Raw genomic sequence first — 26456 nt, forward strand, 5'->3', positions numbered from 1 at the left:
GGAAACATTTATGAAAAATATTTAATTCTGTGGTAGTGCAGGGAATGAAGCCACAGTAATTTTAATCTGCCATCCTCCATAAAATTTCATGGTGATCCCAATAAAACTTGATCATATCTATAATACTTTAGGATTTACTGTTAAAGTCAGATTAACAAGTTTTCTAACAAAGACGTGAATTCTAAAATCTGAACGGTTTGGTCGATCTTAACGATCGACACTTCATATAGAAGCGCATCATTAAAATGACAAAATGGTTCAAATGGCTCTGAGCGCTATGGGACTTAACTTCTGAGGTCATCAGTCCCATAGAACTTAGAACTGCTTAAACCTAATTAACCTAAGGACAACACACACATCCAGGCCCGAGGCATGATTCGAACCTGCGACCGCAGCGCGTGGTTCCAGACTGTAGCACCTAAAACCACTCGGCCACCTCGGCCGGCTTAAAATGACAAACGTTGTAAATATCAACTCTGTAACTTTATTTGTTTAAAAGGTATAGTAATTTTAAATTATCAGTATTTTCAGTTAAGCATCAGCTCATTCTTTCTTCCACTCAAAACACATTGAACGATGACCGCATGACACCTTATTGAATCATTAGGTAATATAATATTTTTGTAAAATTTAGTGCATAATAGTTAGTTTTGTTCTTTATTTATTTATCAGAAAACACACTGGTACAAGGCTATTGGCCGTGACATTCGAAATTATGAAGGAAATTGTATTGATTTTATGTAAAACAATTTAAGGTTCATTATGTAATGTATATTATTGTTACTTTATTTAGAACGTGAAAGTGGTCAAACTTTGATTATTTAAATATGTTAAAATGCAAAGAAATGCAGAATAAGCTGTAGCCAATCAGATGGACGGCTTCAGGAAATGGAACTGCACTAGTGAGCGAGATGTTCGGCGCGCGGGAAACGCGTCCTGAGATGGGCAGAGGGCAGTTCTGGTTTAGACACCAAAGGGGCAGTTCGGATTGAGACGCGAAAGCGGACAGTCGGTGTTTAGCCAGCTAGGAAATGAAACGACTTAGAAAATGTCGCGTTATCTGGGATCGCGGGACTAAGTCTCTGAGGGGTGAGCAGCCTCGCGCCTGGTGTGAACTCTTAACTTTTCGCATAGTTTACGAGGTGGAGTATCGAACTTGTAATTCCCGATGAGATTGTGTATGATCGAACTGTGTCAAATGGATATGCGTTCTAGTGTAATAGTAATTCTAAATTCGACCACTTTCGCTTTTTGTTTGCTTTCTGAATAAACATTATTCTTATCAATTCGCAACTGCGTGGTCTACATCATTTATGGGTGGTTAATTTAGTTCTCGATATTATTGTTGCTGTTATTATATGTTATGTTAACTCAGTATTTCGCAAACTTGCCATCAGCCAGACAATTTAACCAAAGGGCCACAAGTGTCTAAGTTAGGGCGTGTAATGCGACACGTGCGGTTTAACCCCGAGACGAGTTCGAGCCAAGACGTTTCGACGAAGACGAACCGCATGTGAGCCCGAACATCTTTGGAATGTTAGCTCGCAAGAGGATCGTAATGTGTAAGAGGCAGAACTCTATCCAGACCATCACACAGGAATTCCAAACTGCCTCAGGATCCACTACAAGCAGTATGATAGCTAGGCAGGAGGTGAGAAAAACTTGGATTTCATGGTCGAGCGGCTGCTCATAAACCACACATCACGCCAGTACAAGCCAAACGACGCCTCTCTTCGTGTAAGCAGCGTAAACATTGGGCCTTTGAACAGTGGAAAAAGTTGTGTGGAGTGACGAACCACGGTACACAGTGTGGCGATCCGATGGCAGGGTATGGGTATGGCGAGTGATCGGTGAACGTCATCTGTCAGCGTGTGTAGTGGCACCAGTAAAATTCGGAGGCGGTGGTTTTATGGTGTGGTCGTGTTTTTCGTGGAGGGGGCTTGCACCCCTTGTTGTTTTGCGTGGCACTATCACAGCACAGGCCTGCATTGACGTTTTAAGCACTTCTTGGTTCCCACTGTTGAAGAGCAATTCGGCGATGGCGATTGCATCTTTCAACACGATCGAGCACCTGTTCCTAATGCACGGCCTGTGGCGGAGTGGTTACACGACAATAACATCCCTGTAATAGACTGGCCTGCACAGAAGCCTGACCTGAGTCCTATAGAACGCCTCTGGGATGCTTTGGAACCCCGAATTCGTGCTAGGCCTCTCCGACCGATATCGATACCTCTTCTCAGTGCAACACTCCGTGAAGAATGGGCTGCCATTCCCCAAGAAACCTCCCAGCACCTATTTGAACGTATGCCTGCGAGAATGGAAGCTGTCATCAAGGCTACGAGTGGGCCAACACCATATTGAATTACAGCATCACCGATTGAGGTCGTCACGAACTTGTAAGCTATTTTCAGTAGGTGTCCGGATACTTTTGATCACATAGTGTATATAGCGCCCATTGCATTCCAGTTTTTCCTTATAGCTTAAGCTCCCGTAGTGCTGAGCAGAACTTTCTCTTTTTAGTCACGTTGTTTCAGCTCATTTGCTTTTCTTTCCTCATTCATTTGTAACAGTGCTCCTTGTAAACAGAACTCTAGCTCCTGCAAGCTGAATTTACGTGCGGTGCTACTCTGTAGCGAATGTATTATAGATTTTATACGTAATATATATCTGTATTTGGAAGAGATAAGCGAGTCGACGGGATAGGAAGGGAGACGCAGTGTCTCGGTGATCTTGGCTGGGAGAGACACTATAGTGAATCGGCATTTCCGGGAAAGTTTAGCCGAAACTACTATCCGAAAGCAAAAGAATAAAGAATAGCACAAGTAGCTCAGCAGTAAAGTAAGAATTAGACAGGGGTGGACAAAAATAAAACCAAATAGCAGCTGATGGCACAGAATTTCTACAGCACGTAAGACCTTGCCCTGTGAGATTGTGGACGTTGCTGCTGCATATGATTTGTCAGGAACGACCCTGTCAGAAATAAAGAAGAAAGATCAGGGTTTATCGTCCTATCGACGACAAGATCATTAGAGATGGAGCGCAAAGTCGAGCAGGCGAAAGAAGGGGAAGGAAATAAGCTGCGTCTTTTCAAAGGATCCATCCCGGCATTTTCCTCAAGCGATTGTGGTGAGATCACGAAAAATGGGATGGGCGGACGAGGACTTGAACCGCTGTCCTCCCGAATGCGAGTCCAGTGTCTAATTACTGCGTCACATCTCTCGGTTGCTCTCAGAAACAGCTAGCATCAAAGGATCATGCGACGCACTATCTGACGAAACTTTCAACATCCGTGAAAGTGTGGCCATTGTTTGTACATTCCCTAACAGACGAATTAAACAGTAGACAGACATTTCGAGGAACATTACGAGGACTAGAGCTCCACAGACGTCAGATGGCAGCACTAACAGTGGGAGGTATAGAAACCCTGTCGCGGGGACGCGGAAAACAGTGCAGTCGCTGTTGTAATGCGGAAACGGAATGATTTGTCTGACGTGCAGATGGGCATGATCATTTGCTTTCGGGCCATGGGTGGAAGCATTTCTGAAATGGCTAAGTTTGTGAACTGTTCGCATGCCGCTGTGGTTAACCTACATAGTGCATTGCAAAATGGCACTCTCCAACCAGGCAATCATTGTAGGCAAAACCTCCTCTTCCCTCCGCCTCCTTGATTTTTATCTCACCACCTTTGGCCGTCCTATTAACCTCACCCCCACCCTCAAGTACCTTGGTGTCACCCTTGACCGTCGCCTTTCCTGGACCCTCCCATCTCCAAACGATCGAAGCCAAGGCACACTCCAGATTCCGCCTCCTCAAACTCCTCTCTGGCCGCACATGGGGTCTGAACCCCTCCACCATCCTCCACACTTATAAATCCCTCATTCACCCCCTCCTCTGTTATGCCCATTCTGCCTGAATCTCTGCCCCTCCTACCTTCTACAAGTCCCTTCAAATCCTGGAACGCCATGCACTCTGCCTCACCTATCGCATCCGTCTCCCATCCCCCACGCAGATCCTCTACAACTAAATTCCTTTCCCCCACCTCCTCCTCTTCCTTGAATGGATACAGATCCTTCACACCTCCTGTAAACTTGATCCCCCTCATCTGCTTGTCTCTTCCATCCTTTCCCACCCCTGCCCTCTGCTCCGCCTGTACTACTGCATCCCAACTGCTCTCCATCTTACCACACTCCATACCCTTGCCAAAGGTGGCTTCTGTCAACTCCCCCTCCCTGATGATGCCCTCGTCCCTCCATCTACCCCTCCTACCAGCTTTGATCCTCCCCTTCCTCCTCCTGTGTTTTTCCCCCTAGGGCTCCCTTTTTTACCCTCTCTCCCTCCTCATTTCCTCCCCTCTCCCTCTCCTCTGCCCCTTCCCAGGTTTCCACACCCCCCATACCCCCTCCCTTCTTTCCCACTGGCATCCTCCCCCCCTTTCTCCTACCCCCCCTCTGTTCCCTATGGCAGGCCCCTGACTTTTTCATGCAAACAGTATGTTCTAGTGTGCCGAAGTTCGTCACCACTGTGCTAGTGTTTCTCTTCCCATGAGTTCATCAGTGTCTCTCCTCCAGTGCTCTTACATTCACGTGAGCAACTCTGTGTCTCCGTTTGAGTATAGTGCTGAACTCTTTTATACAACCAATGCGTCCATGAACGCCTTTCTTTATTAATACGTATGTCTCCTGCTTTTATCCTCCATGTATGTTTGTTTTTATGTCTTCCTGTTTAATGTATGTTTTTCTATGGTCGAAGAGAGGTGTAGATAGGCCGCTACCGGCCTACCTTTATGTAAAGGTTTGAAAATAACAATAAAGGAAAAAAAAATGACTCTCCAACCCTGGCATCGAGGTAACTGTGGAGTGCCACAGGCCATAAATGACAAGCGTGAACGAAGGCTGTGGCGACGTGTACGGGCGAAATGACGTTGACTGTTGAAGAGCTGACCACTCAGATGAACCAAGGGGCTACCCACAGTGTCTCCTCGACGACCGTTCAGCGAACTTTGCTATGCATGAGTCTCTGCAGTGGGAGCCTGGTTCACGCACACACGCTGACTGCTGTCTATCAGCGACTAAGGATGGAATTTGCACCCCAGTGCCGCAACCAGACGCCCACTGAGTGGGAACAGGCGCCTTTTCAGACGAATCACGTTTTCTCTCTGTCGGACAGATGGCCGCTGACATGAACGGAGTCAAATGTCTGAAAACGAACATGCTGCAATTATCGTCGAAAGCGTCCAGGCCAGAGGGCATTTTCTGGGTGACTTCGTCATTCTGGAAAACACAATGGATTAACAGAAGTATGCATCTAACCTGCGGGACCATGTCCATCCTTACATGTAGTTAATTTTTCCTCGGCACAATGGCTCTCCCAGCAGGACAATCCAATGTGTCATACAACTAACAGTGTACGTGCGTAGTTTGAAGAAAACGAGGTCAAGTTTACTGTATCCCCTGGCCTCCAGGGGAAAATCTGCCCACACTACACACTGCGCTCCCCCCCCCCCCCCACCCCCCCCCACACCCCACACCCCGCCCCGCACACACACACACACATGAAAAACTATGGTTAATAAAGTAAGAGGTCCTGTCAGGGGACGCCAAATGAAAAGCCTCTACTTATGTTTCTAATCTAGACTGTAATAATAAAATGGGAAGGAACTATTAATCAGAACTCATGGAGAAGTTGTGATCTAAATGACACTAGATTTATTCATTCTTAACATCACAAGACAGCAAAAATGACGAAAGAAACATTACACAAACATTTTCTTATTTAACAAACGCTTTTACTAACATGGGGTCGTGTGTCACCTGGGGATCGACACACGATACTAACCAGAACACTAATCGCTTTACCTTACTTCATACACGTGAATTCGGGCAATGGAACAAAACTACGCCACCACCAAGCATCTAGACTCTCCTATTCAAAAAAGAAAAATATAGTTCGAAAGAACAGGATGCTGAGAAACATATATTAGAGCCCTACGCCGCACCAGCGAATACTTTACCCTCCTGCTGGTCAAGGTGGCACACCACGATGCGTTCGGCAACTGAAGTTGTGGACGGTGGCAATTAGTTATCAATGGCGCGTTCCCGAAAAATGTAAGTATGCGGTCTCGCGTTCGGTTGATTTAGAATGCAGGTACTTTCCTATGAGCTTCTGAAGCCCCGGTGGATTCCAGTGTGCAGGTGGACCCGTTTGCTGGCCTGCCAAACCAATTTGACTCCGTGCCACAACTGTGCGTGACAGTTGTGACCATGATGATATAAGCAGTACCTCTGACGGTTCAGAAGGTGATTGGCACAGATTCTAAGTGGCACATTAGCAAAGGACACACGTCTCACTATTTAGGTAGAGAGCTGCAGTTCTATACTAGCAAAGCGCCAGTACAAGAGTGTCTTCTTCCTTTCTGCTCGCTTCCTTCTCAGCTCGGTACCAAAAACACATTTACATTTTAGACTCCCCCCACTTTCGCACAAGCCAATCAAGAGCTGGAGCCCGGCATTCTCGGCTGGGAGAGTGGCCTTTGCTCTGCAAACACCGATTTGACCAATCAGAGACTTTAAAGTTAATTGCGAGAAAAGGAAAAAAGATTCAGCTTTGCAGCCTCTTTCCCACGCGTTTGCTGTGCCTTTTGCTAACAAAATGCTCAGGATGGAAGCACAGCCCTCCATAAACAGCTTGTTATCTCCCCTGTTGCATCCATTTCAAAGTTTCCAAAGAACAGCCCTAAACTCGCTAAAAGCCTCGTGCTTTCACAAATATGTTTTGAAACAGAGTCTGGCCGTCTGGGCGCCAGTCGCCCAGTCCCACGGAAATTCGCAAAACGCTCACAGTTCTTTTGTTGACTTCCTCCCTCTGCTTTATTTCCGGTCTACAATGCGCTGGCCAGTGCAGTGGCGACTTCTTGGGGCTAGTCTCTACAGCTGGACGCGCCTGCATCCCATCCGGCGCCAGCTAAATCTGTCTTCATAATGAGACTGCGGAACTCGGCCGTCCGGAAATGTCTCCACACGTTCCGCAGAAAAAACGATCTTCGCTGGATCCGCCATCACCGCAGCTTTTACTGCAGTCGTTTAAATTGGCACCCTATTCCTTTGAATGCAGGTAAAGCTTACCATCATTCCTTCCCTAGAGCACACAAACAAGGCCATTAACTGCTGCCCACCATTTCATCATAATGTATGAAATCAAATCGCAGTAAAGATCATATTCCCTAAGAATATGAAGCATCATAACACCGAATCAGAAGTAAGAGCGCCCTGCAGTCTCTCACACACAGTGGAGAATCTGTGTGACCACATCGATCGGGCTGTTTGTGCCATGCATCTCCAACTGACAACCCTAGCAAAGATGGCCACAGCACTGGAGTCGACATAGCTGTACATCCCTGGTGGTACCTTCCGGAACCTCTCTGACTCTCTTCCTGCACGTTTCGCAACCGTCCGCGCTGTAGGTGGTCGTATTAATGTGACCAGACAGTGTGAATACAACGTTTTAAAGAATGATGTATTTCTTCGACACATACGCAGCAATACAACCTTTTCCATGTCTACCACCTGTCACGAAGGCCTTAAAAAATAACTTCTCATGACATTTCTCTTGTGTTTTCAGCGCAGCTAATGTTGATGAAAATTTCGTTTAAACTATAAATGTAATAACTGACTGGTGTATAAGGCTTTGCAGAACAGACGTACAGTTACCCTGACGCTTGCACAGGCGTCCTAAGCTAATAAAGAAAATCTACAGTTGTTAGGTGTCTTTCCAAGCTAAAATATTTTTTTAAGAATACTGAAGGTTTACAACGAGTCAGACGTGGTTGTACGGTTTGGGAACGCAATAGAAGGAGGGAGGGCGCCGATGATCACAGGCTTGTTTAACTAGTGAGAGAGAGTAACAGAAATGTTGAAACATCATAAAGGGCAAAACCCAAAGCAATGCGCCGGACATCTCTCAAGAACGTACTTGGACAATCCCAAGGTCCACCTTTCAGAGCAGAAACCACGAATGTTCAACCCCCTCAAATAACTATCCCGCAGAGATCGTGCAGGCTGGCCCAGCAGCGTAGTAGCATAAGTTATTATTCACACGCTCCATTCGCGAATTAAACAGGAACAGAATTTAATGTGTGGTACTATAAAAAGTATCGTCTTCCACACACTTTACCCTGATTCTCAGAGTAATGATAGAGGTGTAAGTGTATAAATTTGTATAGAGTACGAAATATTGAGTTTTTCTAAAATAACTTACAATTTTGCGCATACAAGAACTAAGAAAACAGATTTAAGTAATTTTGATTTAAGGCTATTAGGCCGTGTTTCAAGGCACGTTTCTGCAGCTTACGTTTCATCTCCTAATCTGGAAATATCAACGGAGGCTTTAAAGATTCAGACAGTAGTTTGAAACTTAAAAAGCTTAGCAAGCCGACCGGTTTGAAGTTCGCGTGCTTGCGCCAACGTGTGAAGATTGTAGCAGCGAACAGTTCTTGCTGTTTGTTGCATTTAGTACTGAGGATCACGATTTGTCTAATTTTAGTCGCTTGTTCGCCCACTGCTTGAATACTGCTCAGCAGTGTGGGATCCGTACCAGATAGGGTTGATAGAAGAGATAGAGAAGATCCAACGGAGAGCAGCGCGCTTCGTTACAGGATCATTTAGTAATCGCGAAAGCGTTACGGAGATGATAGATAAACTCCAGTGTAAGACTCTGCAGGAGAGACGCTCAGTAGCTCGGTGCGGGCTTTTGTTGTAGTTTCGAGAACATACCTTCACCGAGGAGTCAAGCAGTATATTGCTCCCTCCCACGTATATCTCGCGAACAGACCATGAGGATAAAATCAGAGAGATTAGAGCCCACACAGAGGCATACCGACAATCCTTCTTTCCACGAACAATACGAGACTGGAATAGAAGGGAGAACCGATAGAGGTACTCAAGGTACTCTCCGCCACACACCGTCAGGTGGCTTGCGGAGAATGGATGTAGATGTAGAGAGTTGTTCAAAAGCACAAAAAGAACCTGAGCAGAAAGAAAGAAGGATGAAAACTAAATGAGTTGAGTGTCTAGGCACTAAATAAAGTAAACAGCGCCACCCCCTACATGGACGTCTGCAGTATACTTTTTCCACAGGAGGCAAGTTTCGTAACTTGCTAGTTTTATACAACTGATTCGGTCAGTCTCAAAACTTGTTATTGACAAGAAGTACACAAAACTTACTTTTTGTCAACAGATTGTTAGTTATCTACTTACTATTTTTAAAGCTTATTGGAAATTTGTGGTAAGATCTTATGGGACAAAACTGCTGAGGACATCGCTCCCTAAGCTTACACACTATTTAAACTACTTAAAACAACTTACGCTAAGGACAACACACACACACACACACACACACACACACACACACACACACACACACACACACACACACACACACATGCCCGATGGAAGGCTCGAACCTCCAACGGAGAGAACCGCGCTCACCGTGACAAGGCGCCCCAGACCCGGCGCGGCCTAAGGCTTATTACTTTAATGTCTAAACAGTAAGCAAATTTCAATGGTGTATGTAAAGCACATCTTTTTATGTTGTTAATATGAATATGAATGATAACCTTGATATGAATGCCACCTTTTTGATTCAACGATCTGAAATTACATCCTCATATGATTAATACGATACGATACCATACGCTACTGCAGTGCCAGTGTTATGCCGAATTACAATGCATGCATGTATGCATGTCCGAAGGAACAGGCTCTGCAGCGACTACAAACGTTATGAAATACACGAAATACCGAACTGCGAATACATTTCTCCTCTTAAAACCACCTCACGTGGCGAGGAATGACTGCTAGGCAGATACACGCACGGTGAATGTACACACATCAAAAAAAAGTCTTGCATCACCCCGGTTCCCAGAACGCCTGAAGGTAGAAGTTGACTGTGGATATTGTATCACAGACACAGTCCCTTTGACTGTTCAGAGATGTCACTAAACCCATCCAAAGATGAAAACAACCATACATGAGCAGCACCTATTGGACGTAGGGGGTCAGACAGTCGATCAGTTCCAGTCATTCCACCAGGAAGGAGGTACATCGCTCGTGTTGTCTGTGGTTCAACCATGCCTAGACGGTGAATATCGTGGTACGATCGCGTCCGCATTGTTACTTTGTGCCAGGAAGGGCTCTCAACAAGTGTCCAGGCGTCTTAAAGTGAACCAAAGTGATGTTGTTCGTACATACAGAGGAGATACAGAGAGACAGGAACTGTCGACGACATGCCTCGCTCAGGCCGCCCAAGGGCTACTAGTGCAGTGGACGACGGCTACCTATGGATTATGTTTCGGAGGAACCCTGACAACAAAGCCACCATGTTGAATAATGCTTTTCGAGCAGCCACAGGACTCCAACTGGGCGCAATAGGCTGCATGATGCGCAACTTCACTCCCGAAGTCCGTGCGAGGCCCATCTTTGCAACCACGACACCATGCAGCGCGGTACACATGGGCCCAAAAACAAGCCGAATGGATCGCTCAGGATTGGAATCACGTTCTCTTCATCGATCAGTGTCGCATTTGCCTTCAACCAGACAATCGCCAGAGACGTGTTTAGAGGCAACCTGGTCAGGCTGAACGCCTTAGACACACTGTACAGCGAGTGCAGCAAGATGGGGTGGCATTAAGTGAGGCCGCGGTACGCCGCTGGTGGTCATGGAAGGCGCCGTTACGGTTGTACGATACGTGAATGCCATCCTCCGACCGATAGTGTAACCATATCGGCAGCATATCGGGGATGCACTCTTCTTCGTGGACGACAATTCGCGCCTCCATCGTACACATCTTGTGAATGACTTCCTTCAGGATAACGACATCGCTCAACTAGAGTGGCCAGCATGTTCTCCAGACACGAACCCTATCGAACTTGCCTGGGATAGACTGAAAAGGGCTGTTTATGGACGACATGACCCACGAACCCATCTCCGGGATCTGCGCCGTACCGCCGTTGAGGAATGGGACAGTCTGGGCCAACAGTGCCTTGATGAACTTGTGGATAGTATGCCACAATGAATACAGGTATGCATCAATGCAAGAGGAAGTGCTGCTGGGTATTAGAGATACCGGTGTGTACAGAAATCTGGACCACTACCTCTGAAGGTCTCGCTGTATGTTGGTAGCCGGAAGGTGTGGCCGAGCGGTTCTAGGCGCATCAGTATGGAACTGCGCGACCGCTACAGTCGCAGGTTCGAATCCTGCCTCGGGCATGGATGTGTGTGATGTTCTTAGGTTAGTAAGGTTTAAGTAGTTCTAAGTTCTAGGGCACTGATGTCCTGAGATGTTAAGTCCCATAGTGCTCAGAGCCATTTGAACCAATTTTTTGTATGCTGGTACAACATGCAATGTGTGGTTTTATGAGCAATCAAAAGGGCGGAAGTGATATTTATGTTGATCTCTATTCCAGTTTTCTGTAAAGGATACTGAACTCTCGGAACCGAGGTGATGCTAAACTTTTTTTGATGTGTGTAGTATCCGTGAGCGTGCTGTCTGTTTGCAGATTGCGGAAGGCGCACAATCTATCTGAGTTTGACCGAGGACAGATTGTGATGGGAGCCTCGGCACGTGCATTTCGGAAACTGCACAACTAGTCGGGTGTTTGTGGAGTGCTGTGGTGAGTGTCTTCAACACGGGACGAAATGCAGGTTAAACCACGTCCATACGTCGTGGTATTGGGTGGCCACCCCTCAGTACAGATGTCGGACGTCGTAAGCCGGTCAGAATGGTAAAACAGGACAGGAAGCGAAATGCGGCGAACTCTTGTCAGACTTTAATGCTGGGTTGAGTACAAGTGCAACTGAACACACGGTGCACCAAACACTCCTAACGAAGGAGTTCGCAGTCGACAACCCATGCATGTGCCAATGTAAACACCACGATATCGGCAGCTATGACTGAAATGTGCACGGGACCATCGGCACTGGACGTTTACTCAGTGGCAAAGCGTAGCATGCTCTGATGACTCCCGATACGTTCTTCTTAATGCCGATGGGAGGGCGCGAATCCGTCGCCTTCCAGAGGAACAGCTGCTTGACACCTGTACTGTGGGACGGGGAGAAGCTGGCGGCGCCTCCATTATGCTCTGGGGAACATTCACGTGGACATCCAAGGGTCTAGTGGAATTTGTGCAAGGCAGTATGATGGGCAAGAAGTATCGTACACCGGTTGTACAGCACATACACTGCTTCATGACGATCATGTTTCCCGACGTCAGTGCCATTTTTCAACAAGATAACGTGCTGTGACACGAGGCCAGGAATGTGATGGAGTGATTCGAGGAACACAGTGGCGAGTTCCATTTGATATGCTGACCCCCACTTCCCCCCCCCCCCCCCCCGTCCACCACCACCACCACCACCATCTCTCTTAAACTGGCTAGAACTGAACGCGATCGAACGTACCTGCGATGTGATTGACATGGCTCAGAGCTCATCGCCCACATCCCCGTAATTTATAGGAATTAGGCGACTTGTGTGTGTGTGTGTGTGTGTGTGTGTGTGTGTGTGTGTGTGTGTGTCCGCGCTCGCGCGCATATGTGGTGCCGACACCCTCCAGCGGACTGTCCAGGCTTCATTACTTCCATGCTACGACGCGTCGCCGCTGTTATCCGTGCGAAAGATGGACCTATCGGCTATTATGTAGGTAGTAATAATATTCTGGCTAATCAGTGTAGATAATTATCGCCCCTCCATTGTGACACGTTTTTGTGCAGCATGCCAACTGGAATGCAGATTTCTCAGAACTTTTGACAGCGTGTGGCGCTGTACTGCACCCAAAGACTTTGAGTAAGCCCCAATCCTGGAGAGCTCATTTTTTCGACCTCGATATTTCACATCTTTTCCCCTCTATTCTAGCGCGGAAAATGGCATTTTCTTTTTTCGACTGATGTGTTTGAGATTAAGATGTACACTCGTACAAAGTAGCATGATTGTGTTCTTCGGAGCGTACTACAATAGTTCCTTGGTGTAAAACAACGCAGAATCAGCAGTCCATAATGGGGTTTCTTTTTCCACAGACAAATGGTAAACCGCTGTTGTGATTCCGAAAAATGGGAGTGGGCACCATGATGAAAATTGGAGCCGAATGTCTGGCATGTATGCTGCTTCCACGTCTGTGTCCGGAATCGGTGACGGAATCCGTGCGCCAGGGTGTTAAACTTGCTACTTTCCGTAGATCGGTAGAGATGAACGAAAGGCCACAGAAAACAGTTGAGGGTATTATTTCAGCACTTTTCTGAAACCCATCTTGATTCCAGATCATCGCCAAAACCATATGCGTGTCAATAATCGGCATAATTTCTGGTGAACACAGCGACAACTAAGAAAATCCAAGAGCTATACATACATAAAGAAGAGTTTCCGTCTGTCTGTTTGTTTGTTTGTTTGTCTACAGATGATAAAATTCTGCACACTATATCTTCAAGACCAGAGGAAGATCACTGTCTATATAACATTTCGAAATCCGACTGAAAACATATAAACTGAAAAGCCGAAACATTATGACCTCTGCCCACCGCGAAGTTGGGTGCCGTCTGGTGGTTGCAGGTGCGCGACGCGGTAACAAAAGCACGTAAGCGGGGCAGCCGCGGACAGGGCATCATCACCCTAGCGAACATACGGGCTGCAGGGCAGTCCAATGAGATAAACAACCTAAACGAGGGACAGGTTGTTATTACGCAGAGCACATGAACGAGTATCTCGAAAAAGGCGTACCTTGTCAAATGTTCAAGTGCTACTGTCGTGAGCATCTACAGAAAGAGGTAGAAGGATAGTGAAATTACCACGAGGCGCTACATGGTTGGATGTCTACGACTCTTCACAGAACGTAGACTTCGGAGCCTTGTCTGTTCTGTGAAGTAGGATAGATGGTGATCTGTCGCATCTCTGCCGAAAGAGCGTAATGCTGGTGCACGCACTACTGTTTCGGAGCACATTGTTCTTCATAAATTGTTGAATACAGGCCTCTACAGCACACAACCCTTAGGTATACACATGTTGACCTAACGACATTGTCAATTACGACTGCAGTAGGCACAGGACCATCGGGTTTCGACCGTCAATCAATGGAAGTGCGTCGGCTCTTCTGGTGCACTAGGACGATGGTCGTCTCTACATACGCTGTCATCGAGGTGAACGGCGGCTCGTAACGTGCAGAGCGCCATGGACGCAGGCTGTTGGGAGCAGTATTACGCTACGGGAGACATTCTCCTGCGCTTACATAAGATCTGTGGTAGTAATCAAAGATACGCTGACAGCTGCGAACCACCTGCATCTCTTCTTGCTTAATGTCTTCTCCAACGGCGATGCCATCTTTCAGCAGTACAATTGTCCGTGTCCTGGAACCAGAACCGTGCTACAGTGGTTATAGGAACATTATAGTGAACTCACGTTGACGTTTGGACGACCTAACTCTGTGGAAGCCATGTGGGTCGCTATCGGGTGTCATCATCGCGTACGCAAGTCAGCGTCCCGTTATTTACGCTAATTACATGACCCGTGCGTACACATCTAATACCGCATGCCTCCTAAAACCTACCAACAAACTGTCGGATGCGTGATACTCAGAACCAATGACACATTCCGTTCCAAAGTCGGACAAACAAGCTATTAAGCAGGTGGCCATAATGTTTTGGCTAATATGTTTGTGTACATAATACAAAAAGGGAAAGGCTGTTACCATAAACCTCTGAAGTTACTTGGCCGATCCCCTAATAAACATCTGGGGGACATAGGCTACACATTTTTAATACACACGATATACAGGGTGACAATTACTGAACTATATGAAATAAAATCGTCGTAATTTCTGAACGGTTTGCGTCAGGACGTTCAAACTGCACGGTTGGCCGCGAGGCATGATGGGCATTAGTATACGCACGCATGATTTGGTTTAGCGAGGAAGCCCACTTGCATTTGGATGTGCTCGTCAGTAAGCCAAAAATGATTCAAATGGCTCTGATCACTTTTTCTTCTTCTTCTTCTTCTTCTTCTTCTTCTTCATCACGCGATCAGGCCCAGAGGACCGCGCGCCACCACAGTTAGAGCTCTCCATCCGTCTCTGTCTTCTGCTATCTATCTCCAGTTTTCCGTGACTCCCAGCTGCAACAGGTCTTCTCTCACTCCATCGATCCACCTCTTTCTAGGTCTTCCCACTGGTCTGCTGCCTGACGGGATCCAGTCCATTGTGATTTTGGGCCATCTTGTTGCCTCCATTCTAACAACATGTCCAGCCCATTGCAGTCTTTTGCTTCTCATCACTCCCAAGATGTTAGGCTCCTTGTACAGCTCTTCTAATTCAGTGTTATGGCGTCTTCTCCATTCTCCAGTAGTCTGATCTCTGACTGGTCCAAATATTTTCCTGAGGACTTTCCTTTCAAATGTTAGCAGTCGCTTAAGGTCTTGTTTTCGAGTGCTCCAGGTTTGAGAACCATAAGGTACTACTGGCATTATTAATGTCTTATACAACGGTAGCTTTAGTTGTTGCGAGACACTTCTACATTTTAATATAGGGTCTAGAGAGTGATAGTATCTGTTTCCCGCCTGCAGTCGTGCTTTTATCTCTGCCTCAGTTGATGTTACTTCTGTAAAAAATGATCCAAGGTATTTGAACTCTTTCACATGTTTATACCTGGTGTTGTTCACAATTAAATCTTGAGAGTTCTGGATCTTTCTTCCTATGGTCATATACTCTGTCTTTTCAGAGCTAATTTGTAGACCGATCCTGGCTGTCAATAACTCCAAGGTCTGGATACTTCTCTTCAGATCTTCTTGTGCGCATGCTAATAGTGCAATGTCGTCTGCATAGGCCAGATATGTGATGTGTTCATTACCAATTTGAATGCCCTTGATGTTTTCTTTGTTGAAATCCCGCATTACCTTCTCAAGTGCCAGGTTGAAGAGGACAGGTGATAGCCCATCTCCTTGGCGTAATCCTGTTACAACTTGTAAGCTTTCTGTCATTTGATTGCCTACCTTAACCTTAAGTTTTGTGTCATTTAGGCATACCTCTACCAGTTTGACCAACTTCTTTGGTATACCAAACTCTGTCATAGTTCTAATCAGGCTAGGTCTATGTATACTGTCGTAAGCCTTCTTGAAGTCTACAAACAGGAGATGTATCTCTCGTCCGTATTCGTACATTTTTTCACAGACCTGTTTTAGGACAAAAATCTGGTCCGTGGTTGATCGACCTGCCTGGAAACCTCCTTGGTATTCTCCAATTATGTCTGTTGCTATAGGTTTTATTCGTTCTAATAGGCAGTTGGAGAAGATCTTATAACAGGTGTTGAGTAGCGCTATGCCCCTGTAGTTGTCACGTACGGATTTGTCTTTCTTTTTATATATGGGGCATATCACAGCTACCTTCCATTCCTCTGGTATTTCATGTTTTACCCAAATTTGCTCGATTAGCTTGTCGATTTTGAAACAGAGGATTTCGTCTCCAGCCTTAAGAAGTTCAGCAGGAATACCGTCCTCACCTGGACTTTTACCATTCTTAAGGTTTTTAATCTGGTTCCTTATCTCTTCAATGGTGGGTGGAGGATATTCTGGGTCTACTGTTACTGGTTCATCAAACTCAAGTATTTCGGTTGGTTCATCAGAGTTTAGTAATTCTCTGAAGTATTCCATCCATCTTCTTCCAATTTTTTGATCTTCTGTTAACATTCTTCCATTGGCATCTTTTATGAATCTGTGTTGATTGTATGTCCCTCCTTTAAAACTTTTCACTTTTCTATAAAGTTCTTTATACCTATTTCCATGAAAGTCTTGTTCAGCTTCCTCCATGATACTTTTAACATATTTTCTCTTTGCTTTCCTCAATGTGGCTTGGGTCTGCCGTCGTGTTTCTTCAAACTTCGATTTTTCTTCTTCTTGCATATTGCTTTGTATCCACAGTAGTTTGGCCCGTTGTCTCTCCCTGATAGCTCCCTCACACTCCTCATTGAACCACCCTCCTTTTCCCCTAGTTCGCTTTGGGATTACTTCTTAGGCTGTTTCTTTTACGGTCTCTGCAATCGCCTTCCAGTTCTGATCTACCACAGTATCTCCTTCCTCTTCATTCAAAGCCTCAAAACGGTTTGTTACTGCTATCTTGAAAGTTCTTCTTACACTATCTTCAGTCAGACTCTCATGGTCATATCGAGTGACTCTTTGCATTCTTTTGTGCTTCCTGGCTCTCCATATTGTTTTCATTCTTCCTCTGGCAAGGAAGTGGTCTGATCCACATTCCGCACCTCTTGCCGTTCTAACATTTTGTATCCACTTCTTGATTCTCTTCTCTACAATTAGGTGGTCAATTTGGTTCACTGTTTTCCCATCTGGAGACACCCAGGTTCCTTTATATATTCTCTTCCTGTCGAAATCAGTACTACTTATAAACAAGCCTTTTGCAGTCGCAAAGCTAACCAGCCTAGTGCCGTTATCACAGCTCACATCATGTAAACTGTGCTTTCCGATGGTCCCCATGAAGGCTGCTTCTTTCCCTATTTTCGCATTAAAATCTCCAAGGATAATTTTGTAATGTTCACTTGGTACATTGTCTAAAACCGTTTCTAATTCCTCGTAGAAAATATCTTTTTTGATGTCATCGCTTTCTTCGGTTGGGGCATGACAATTTATATATGTGAGTTTGTGTTTTCCCATGTCTGTGGTTAGGAGTGAGATTCTGGGGTTGATTGATTTAAAATCTATGAGAGTGGTACAGGGTGATTTCTTCACTGCAAAACCAGTTCCTAGTGAGTGGTTTGTTTCTGAGGCTCCATGGAATATGACATAGTTTTCCATTTCTGTAGCTCCAGTTTCTGTCCACCTTGTTTCTTGCAGGGCCAATAGATCAATTTGATACTTATCTGCCTCCCTTACTGCACATTTTGCTGCCCCAGGTTAGTATAGGCTTCTGACATTCCAGGTCCCTAGTTGTATTTCCTTCCGTAGTCCTTGTTCTTGCTTAGGTCGTTTTACAGAGATCAGTCCTATCCGAAGCTCTTCTGTGATGCTAGTACCGGTGATTATTTTTTCCAGGACGGGTTGGTAGCCCGTCGCCAACCCCCAACCTGGAGGGCCAGGATTTTTCCTTCGGGGTTTTCTCCTGTAGAAAGATTGGCTTCGCCACGCCTATAGAGGTCTTTCTGCCCTTTTGTACATATACCAGGGAATGACAGGAAAAGGAAATGGTGAGGACAGGTTTGGGATAGGAAAGGGGGGGCGATAGATCGTTGTGGGACACACTTTGTCTGGCTCCTCCCCTCTGGCCTGTCTGGCATGGGTGACCCTGCTGGTAGCTACGCTACCGCCGGCATAGCCCTCCGGATCTGGAGCACGCAAACCTCCTCACCCGCACGGACAGTGCTACGTTTGCTACGTTAAGGCGGTGTCCCCTGGCTCTGATCACTATGGGACTTAACTTCTGAGGTCATCAGTCCCCTAGAACTTAGAACTACTTAAACCTAACTAACCTAAGGACATCACACACATCCATGCCCGAGGCAAGATTCGAACCTGCGACCGTAGCGGTCGCGCGGTTCCAGACTGTAGCGCCTAGAACCGCTTGGCCACTCCGGCCGTCAATAAGCCAAATTGGTGCATCTGGGGGACTGAGAATCCGCATTTCACGATCGAGAAGTCTCTTCACCCTGGATGGGTGACTATGTGGTGTGCAATGTCCAGTCACGGAATAACCGATGCGATAATCCTTGATGGAACGGTGATTGTCGAACAGTACATGGAAGATGATTTCATCACCATTATCTAAAGTGAGGCTGATTTCGACAAGATGTGGTTCGTGCAGGACGGGGTCTCGACCCCATCGAAGCAGATGAGTGTTTGATGTCCTGGAGGAGCACCCTGGGGACCTAATTCTGGCTTTTGGGTACCTAAGGCCACTGGCACGGGCTTCGATTTTCCAAAATATTGTCCGGATCTGAACACATGCGACTCCTTTTTGCAGGGCTTTGTTAAAGACAAGGTGTACAGCAATAACCCCAAAACCATTGCTGAGCTGGAAACATCCATTCAGGAGGTCATCGATAGCATCGATGCTCCAACACATCAGCGGGTCACGTAGAATTTCGTTATTCGGCTGCACATCATCGCCAATGATTGCAGGCATATCGAACATGTAACCTAAATCCGAATATCTGTAGTGACGTTTGCATGTTGAATAAGGTGTGTGCACGCCGTAGTTTGTAACTAATATGCGTTTTTTTCGATAATTGTCACTTGGTCGATTTACTTCATATTTCTACATTCACATGAACCAATTAAGAAAATTAATGAAAAAATAAATTCCTACCAAACGAAGTTTGTCGTGGAATTCTAATTTTAATTCAAAGCGTGAGAATAAATTGTTGTTGTTGTAGTGGTCTTCAGTCCAGAGACTGGTTTGATGCAGCTCTCCATGCTACTCTATCCTGTGCAAGCTTTTCCATGTCCCAGTATCTACTGCAACCTAAATCCTTATGAATCTGCTTATTGTATTCATCTCTTGGTCTCCCTCTACAATTTTTACCCTCCACTCTGCCCTCCAAAACTAAATTGGTGATCCCTTGATGCCTCAGAACATGTCCTACCAACCGATCCCATCTACTAATCAAGTTGTACCACAACTTTCTCTCCTCCCCAATTCGGTTCAGTACCTCCTCGTTAGTTACTTGATCTACCCATCTGATCTTCAGCGTTCTTCTGTAGCACCACATTTCGAAAGCTTCTATTCTCCTCTTGTCTAAACTATTTATCGTCCATGTTTCACTTCCATACATGGCTACACTCCTTCAAATACTTTCAGAAACGACTTCCTGACACTTAAATCTATACTCGATGTTAACAAATTTCTTTTCTTCAGAAACGCTTACCTTGTCATCGCCAGTCTACATTTTATATCCTCCCTACTTCGACCATCATCAGTATTTTGCTCCCTAAATAGCAAAACTCATCTACTACTGTGTCTCATTTCCTAACCTAATTCCCTCAGCATCACCCGATTCACTTCGACTACATTCCACTATCCTCGTTTTGCTTTTGTTGATGTTCATCTCATGTCCTCCTTTTAAGGCACTGTCTTTTTACTGTCTCTGACAGAATTACGATGTCATCGGCAAACCTCAGAGTTTTTATTCCTTCTCCATTGATTTTAACTCCTACTCCGAATTTTTCTTTTGTTTCCTTTACTGCTTGCTCAATATACAGATTGAATAACATCGGGGATAGGCTACAAGCCTGTCTCACTCCCTTCCCAACCACTGCTTCCCTTTCATGCCCCTCGACTCTTGTAACTGCCATCAGGTTTCTGTACAAATTGTAAATAGCCTTTCGCTCCATGTATTTGACCTCTGCCACCTTCAGAATTTGAAAGAGAGTAGTCCAGTCATAACGGCAATTCCTAGCTTGGAGATGGTACCACCAAATGTCACTAGACAGCGTGATGAGCGACAGCTCGAGAATTTGACATAAACGATTGCAGTTTCCTGTTTATTGAATAGTTGCCGTTAATGATGATGTTTGGTTTGTGGAGCGCTCAACTGCGCGGTCATCAGCTCCTGCACGAAGTCCCAAGTTTTACATAGTCCAATTTTGAACACAGCCCAATCTAGCCAACGTCACGAATGATGATGATGATGATGATGATGATGATGAAATGATGAGGACAACACAAACACCCAGTGCCGGGGCAGAGAAATCCCCAACCCGGCCGGGAATCTAACCCGGGAGCCCGTGATCCATAAGCAGCAACGTTAGCCACTAGACCACGAGCTGTGGACTTATTTGCCGTTGTTATATATGCAACGGAACAAGGGTGGCGGCGAAGAAATTATTGCCCAACGTAATAGAGCCCACCATCATCACAGCGTATGCCGCAGATTGAGACGTATCCATTCCTCGAATCCGTTACCCACTGATTTAAGTATGTCCTCCGATTTACAGCGATTGTCGCTTCCTAAATGGCTCTGATCACTATGGGACTTAACTGCTGTGGTCGTAAGTCCCCTGTCGCTTCCCAAGCGGCATGCATTCGCTATGAGCACCAACAAGACAGAGGATCAATCGCTTTGTGTGGCAGGTATTAAAACAACGCCGGGTACAGCAGCTGTGGCATAAAATGGTTGGTAAAGCTGCAACATTTCTCGTCGCGGTAGGCAAAGTCAAATATACAGATTAGTGGGGTCGCAGACCATGATAGCTAAAAACTTGGTAAAGTTATGTAATGAATAAAAAGCCTGTATCCAGATTCCAAGAGGGGGCAAGCGCCGAGGTCTATAGCTCTCTAGACGGTGGTGTAGCTGTAACGCACTAGGCAACCAGCCTTAATAGGTAACTGACGGTCAGTCGCGATCGATTAGCCGAGCAAGATGGATGTGGAAGAGATAATTGATTACTTTTCGTCTCATAAGAAACGCAAAGCTAAAAAAAGATATAATGGATTCATCCTCTACTTCTGGAATGTCACACAAAGGGCTTATTTAAAAATTGTTTTAAGTACCTTCCAAACTACTTGGAGTGCTTTTATTACAAGTGATTCGATTACCTTTTAAAAATTGTAGTAACACATCTACATTTAAGCAAGCAATGGATAACTCGTCAGCCGGCCGGTGTGACCGTGCGGTTCTAGGCGCGTCAGTCTGTAACCGCGTGACCGCTACGGTCGCAGGCTCGAATCCTGCCTCGGGCATGGATGTGTGTGATGTCCTTAGGTTAGCTAGGTTTAAGTAGTTCTAAGTTCTAGGGGACTAATGACCACAGATGTTGAGTCCCATAGTGCTCAGAGCCATTTAAACCATTTTTGATAACTCGTCATTAAAATTTTACGAATACCTGAGGAAAGCCCCTCATCAAACAATGGAGTACAGATGCCATATGTCATTTCCTGAGACGAGGCATTTCGTACGTCTGAAAATTTAATGCGACCTTATGTGGAAAGGGGTTTAACAAACAACGAAAGAATTTTTAATTGCCGAGAGTCTCGGGCTAGCAATTTACAGAAACCACGTTTGGCCTCCTGGTAAATAAATGCAGAATTTTTCATCTCCCAATGAGCGTTGGAGAAGCATTTGCAATTTATATTATAAAAGCAAGCTGCCTTTTGCATAATTACACTCCTGGAAATGGAAAAAAGAACACATTGACACCGGTGTGTCAGACCCACCATACTTGCTCCGGACACTGCGAGAGGGCAGTACAAGCAATGATCACACGCACGGCACAGCGGACACACAAGGAACCGCGGTGTTGACCGTCGAATGGCGCTAGCTGCGCAGCATTTGTGCACCGCCGCCGTCAGTGTCAGCCAGTTTGCCGTGGCATACGGAGCTCCATCGCAGTCTTTAACACTGGTAGCATGCCGCGACAGCGTGGACGTGAACCGTATGTGCAGTTGACGGACTTTGAGCGAGGGCGTATAGTGGGCATGCGGGAGGCCGGGTGGACGTACCGCCGAATTGCTCAACACGTGGGGCGTGAGGTCACCACAGTACATCGATGTTGTCGCCAGTGGTCGGCGGAAGGTGCACGTGCCCGTCGACCTGGGACCGGACCGCAGCGACGCACGGATGCACGCCAAGACCGTAGGATCCTACGCAGTGCCGTAGGGGACCGCACCGCCACTTCCCAGCAAATTAGGGACACTGTTGCTCCTGGGGTATCGGCGAGGACCATTCGCAACCGTCTCCATGAAGCTGGGCTACGGTCTCGCACACCGTTAGGCCGTCTTCCGCTCACGCCCCAACATCGTGCAGCCCGCCTCCAGTGGTGTCGCGACAGGCGTGAATGGAGGGACGAATGGAGACGTGTCGTCTTCAGCGATGAGAGTCGCTTCTGCCTTGTGCCAATGATGGTCATATGCGTGTTTGGCGCCGTGCAGGTGAGCGTCACAATCAGGACTGCATACGAACGAGGCACACAGGGCCAACACCCGGCATCATGGTGTGGGGAGCGATCTCCTACACTGGCCGTACACCACTGGTGATCGTCGAGGGGATACTGAATAGTGCACGGTACATCCAAACCGTCATCGAACCCATCGTTCTACCATTCCTAGACCGGCAAGGGAACTTGCTGTTCCAACAGGACAATGCACGTCCGCATGTATCCCGTGCCACCCAACGTGCTCTAGAAGGTGTAAGTCAACTACCCTGGCCAGCAAGATCTCCGGATCTGTCCCCCATTGAGCATGTTTGGGACTGGATGAAGCGTCGTCTCACGCGGTCTGCACGTCCAGCACGAACGCTGGTCCAACTGAGGCGCCAGGTGGAAATGGCATGGCAAGCCGTTCCACAGGACTACATCCAGCATCTCTACGATCGTCTCCATGGGAGAATAACAGCCTGCATTGCTGCGAAAGGTGGATATACACTGCACTAGTGCCGACATTGTGCATGCTCTGTTGCCTGTGTCTATGTGCCTGTGGTTCTGTCAGTGTGATCATGTGATGTATCTGACCCCAGGAATGTGTCAATAAAGTTTCCCCTTCCTGGGACAATGAATTCACGGTGTTCTTATTTCAATTTCCAGGAGTGTATGTGTGAGAAAGAGAGGGCTACAAATTTAATGACATGCTGTACGTCGGCCCATAACTCGAAATTCCCCCAAGTCTTATGAACAGAGAGATTTGGTTGGTTGGTTGGTTGGTTTAGAAGTGGGGCTGGGGAGGATGGCACCAAACTGCTAGGTCATTGGTCTCTTGCTCCGAATAAAACAATGCCACAAGTGTGAGAAGAAAACAAACGAAACTTACAATACAAAACAAAAGAAAGGAAAAACCACTCGAACGACGGAAGGGCAACAAGCACTTAAATGGAAAAAAGGGGACAATAAAACCACAGAGATGCAGGAAACAAGAAGAAGAGATTAAAACAAGGAAGCAGGTTATCATGGCTGGCTGAGCATAAGAATAAAAACAAGCCACTGCAACACACTGAAACCTCCACCCTGAAAGCACTAGCGTGGAGGACACACAGGGACAAAGGACATGTGCTAAAACTTAGACCAAACGATAAAAACCCACCACGCGAATAAAACGTAAAACTATATCAGCCGATGAGGCCTTGCCAAGTAAAATTAGCAGCAACGGGTCCAGTAACCTAAGATTTCATCACAGGGCAGTCAAAGTAGGGCAGTGTACAGAATATGGGCCACTATCAATCTGGCGCCCCACCGACACTGAGGCGGGTCTTCAAAGCAAAGGAGGTAGCCGTGGGTCGCCCAAGTGTGGCCAGTGCGTAGCCGGCAGAGAACCACAGAATCTCTGCAAGAGGCCCGAATGGAGAACTTCGACACATTCGTAGTCTCCTTAATGGCACGCAGTTTGTTGTGTTTACTGAGATTATGCCATTCCGTCTCCCAAAGCTGTAGAACCTTAAAGCGTAACAATGATCATAGGTCAGTTACAGGGATGCAGATCTCCAGAAGCGGTTTCGTGTAGCCTGTTTCACCAGCTTGTTGGCAAGTTCATTTCCTGGGATTCCAACACGGCCTGGGGTCCACACAAACACCACTGAACGACCAGACCATTCCAGGGCACACAGGTACTCCTGGATGGTTGCTACCAAAGGATGGCGAGGTCAGTACTGGTCGTCAGCTTGTAGGCTGCTCAAGAAGTCAGTACACAAGAGAAATGACTCGGCAGGGCATGAGCAGATGTGCTCAAGAACACGAGATGTGGCCGCCGGCTCTGCAGTGAAAACACTGCAGCCATCTCGCAAGGTGTGCTGATCAATATGTCCTCCATGAACATACACCAAGCCAACGTGACCATCAGAAACCAAGCCGTTGGTGTAAACTACTCCATGGCCCCGGTACATGTCTAGAATCGAGAGAAAGTGACAAAGGAGAGCTGCAGGGTTAACGGGGTCCTTAGTGCCATGTGAAAGGTGCAGGCGAAGCTTTGGGCTAGGTTCACACCATGGAGGTGTACATGAATGGTTCTTGAGGAGAGGTGGTAAAGGGAAGGACTTAGTTTAGAGAGAAGGGACTGGACGAAAACCGCACTCATAAACCCTGACCTGGGCCACCAATGCAGGAGATGAACCCCTGTGGGTGGGAAAAGGAGACGGTAATTTGGATGTGCAGGAGAACTACGAATGTGTGCAACATAACTGGCGAGCAGTTGTGCACATCGGATCTGCAATGGAGGGACTCCAGCCTCCACCAGGACACTGGACACCTAACTCGTTCTAATAGCTCCCGTCGCTAGGTGAACGCCGCAATGGTGCGCTGGGTGGAGTAAATGCAATGCTGAGGGCACCACCGAACTGTAAACCAGACTCCCATAGTCTAGGTTGGATTGAACAGGGTCTCCGTAGAGCTGCAGCAGCGTAGAGATATCTGCACCCCACTTGGTGTTGCTCAAACAGCAAAGGGCATTGAGATGCTGCCAGAATTTCCACTTAAGTTAACGAAGGTGAGGTAACCAAGCCAATCGGGTGTCGAAAACCAGTCCTAAGAATCGATATGTCTCCACTACAGTGAGTGGATCTTCATTAAGGTAAAGTTCTGGTTCCGGATGAACGGTATGACGTCGACAGAAGTGCATGACACACGACTTTGGGGTTGAAAACTGGAAGCCATGGGCTAGAGCCCATGACTGCACCTTGTGAATGGCTCCCTGTAAGCGCCGCTCAGCAACACCAGTACTGGAGAAGCAATACGAAATGCAGGCGTCATCCACACACAGATAAGGTGAGACCGACGGCCCTACAGCTGCCGCTGGACCGTTAATATCCACTAAAAACAGACACACACTCAATACAGAGCCCTGCAGAACGTCATTCTCCTGAATACGGGGGGAACTATGGAAGGCACCTACTTGGACACGGAAAGTACAGAGCGACAGGAAGTTTTTGATAAAAATCGGGAGCAGACCCCAGAGACCCCACTCATACAATATGGCAAGGAAATGATGTCACTAGGTTGTGTCATATGCTTTACACAAGTTAAAAAAGATGGCAACCAGGTGTTGGCGTCTGCAAAAGGCTGTTCGAATGGCAGACTCGAGGGACACAAGATTATCAATGGTAGAGCGACCTTGGCTGAAGCCGCCCTGACATGGAGCCAGTAGGCTTCGTTACTCCAGGACCCAACCCAACCACCGACACACCATACGCTCTAGCAGCTTATAAAGAACGCTGGTGAAGCTGATGGACTGATAGCTGTCCACATCAAGTGCGTTCTTACTGGGTTTGAGCAATGGAATGATTGTGCTCTCCGACCATTGCGATGGAAAGACGTCGTCGCACCAGATCCGGTTGAAGATGATGAGGAGATGACGCTTGTAGTCAGACGAAAGATGTTTAATCATCTCATTTTGGATAGGATCCGGCCCAGGAGCTGTGTCGGGGCAACATGCAAGGGCGTTGAGGAGCTCTCAATCTGTAAATGTGGCATTATAGGGTTCACTGTGGCGTGTAGTGAACAAG

The sequence above is a fragment of the Schistocerca piceifrons genome, chromosome 8 (assembly GCF_021461385.2).
Source record: "Schistocerca piceifrons isolate TAMUIC-IGC-003096 chromosome 8, iqSchPice1.1, whole genome shotgun sequence".
NCBI lineage: Eukaryota > Metazoa > Arthropoda > Insecta > Orthoptera > Acrididae > Schistocerca > Schistocerca piceifrons.